A 2238-nucleotide genomic window follows, 5' to 3' on the forward strand; every position below is an offset into this window, starting at 1 on the left:
AAACATTCGAATATAGATACATTTAAAAAAAATAATATTAGAGAGAATTAAACCTTATTTATTTAATAAAAGAGGTAAAAACAAGAAAGTTCACAGCTTTATGTAAGAAATAATAAACCTGAAACTTTGTACACTATTTTTAGTTCATAATTTATACGATGGTTTTACATATATTTATATTTTTGTATTTTTGTGAACACCATAAATACAATAAACGTCTAATTTCTTAATCTTAGATTCATTTAAAATTCAATATGCTGCATATTTATATTTTTACTTAATAGCAGATTTATATCTTAATGTACTTCCTGAAAAAAATTGATTTGCAAAGTTAAAAAAAAAGGCACTATTTGGAAGTCGAATTTATATCTTTAAAAATTATTGTCGAGTTATTAATCAAAATTTGAGGAAATTATATCTGTAAAAATTCATTGATATTCAAATATTATGAGTTACAAAAATTATAAAATATAAAAATATAAAAATAAACAAAATAATTAAATGACTATTTTTTGTGGAACTAATTTGTATTCCGATTATTGGATATGGAGTAAAATATTTGAAATAAATAAAATTTATAATTAGTTATTAAATATTAATAATTCAATTAATTATAGTTATATATATTTAAATTATGCATTCTCATTGATTTTATTAAATTTTATATTTTATTAAAAAATTATTAAAAAAACCTATTTTTAAAGATAAAAAATTAATATTTGTTTAATAATTTTATTACAGTGATATTATTTTAACCTGATTGAGGGAAGTATAATTATTAATGTATATGTATTGTACTTTCAATAAAGAATATTTATTATTTATTAATTTCTTAGTTAAAAAGTTAGTAATGAGTAGAAGTCTAGAAAAACTGGAGTTGTTTGAGTTGTAGCAGTGAGGACTAATGAGTGAGAGGGCTGGTTTGGTCGGTGGCTTGCAGTTTCACGTGTATCCAACATACCAACCATCACTCACACTCACTCATCAGTGTCTCATAATGCAACATTTTGGTACACAACAAACTTATTTTATTTAGGTTTAATTTCTTCTTCAATATTAACAAATTTTACCTTTCAGATTCTTATATTAAAAAATAATTATTTTAATATTTGTACAGATTACAAAAGATAAAATTCATTTAGATGAAGTAAATAATTTAACTTTTTTATTTATTATTTAATAACATCATGCGTACGGACATAACAAAAAGAAATAGATTGTCCAGTACACACGTGATGATGACGGCCGAATAAGTTTTATAATATTATTAATGAGTTTTGGAATAGGAAATAAGTCCAGATCCACACTCTTACTATCTGCTTGTATTTATGTGAGAACCTATTAGTTATTGATATTTGAATATTTATCAATAAATATTATAAATATTTAAGGTAGATCATTTTTAGAATACTTTCAAAATAAAAAAATTAATTATTTTAAAGTATATTATATTATTCTAATATGATACCAATATGTTTATTCTAAATATATTAAAATAATATCATTGGGTTTAATTCATTATATACGAAATGTTGTCTTTTTAGAATTCAGAAATTTATCTTAATTTGATTTTTAAAAGGTATTTTAGAGGATTAAGGAAGAAAAATATAACTAATTTATTTTAAACAATATAAGATTATTTAACATATAAAAAAAATAAAGGTCAAGGAGATGAAGATTTACAATATTTTTATCTTTAAATATGATGTAAATGTTTTAACTTCAAATTTATTGAAATAACCTGCATTTGAGATATTATATATTTTAATGCCCAAATTTCATTATAATTCTTATCTAAGATGACTTAAAATGTTTTAAAAAAATTAAATCATTCTTGAATTCGCCTTCTAAACCATTACCGAATCATATTAAAATAAATAATAAAAATATATAGTTATAAACACAGGTAGAAGTACAGGTATCTTATGATTTGGCAATGTACACTTAAAAGATGGAGGTATTCACAAAGGTGCCAAGTTTTCAACTTGTAATGAGTTTTACATGCAGCATTGCTGCAGGTTTTTGTCATCTTTGAAAACGCGTCATTCTTTTAATTTTTTTATAAATAAAATTAAATAATTACTTCTTAGTTCTACCCTTTTTATTTATTTGTTTCATTAAAATCTGTTGTGTAGTGTTGTATTATACTAAAAAATAAAGAGAAAACGCCAAAGATCATTCATTGCTTCTAACTCAGCCTAATCAATCTCCATAATCTGCACAAAGTCACTATCGTTC

This window comes from Phaseolus vulgaris, chromosome 11 (assembly GCF_000499845.2).
Source record: "Phaseolus vulgaris cultivar G19833 chromosome 11, P. vulgaris v2.0, whole genome shotgun sequence".
Lineage (NCBI taxonomy): Eukaryota > Viridiplantae > Streptophyta > Magnoliopsida > Fabales > Fabaceae > Phaseolus > Phaseolus vulgaris.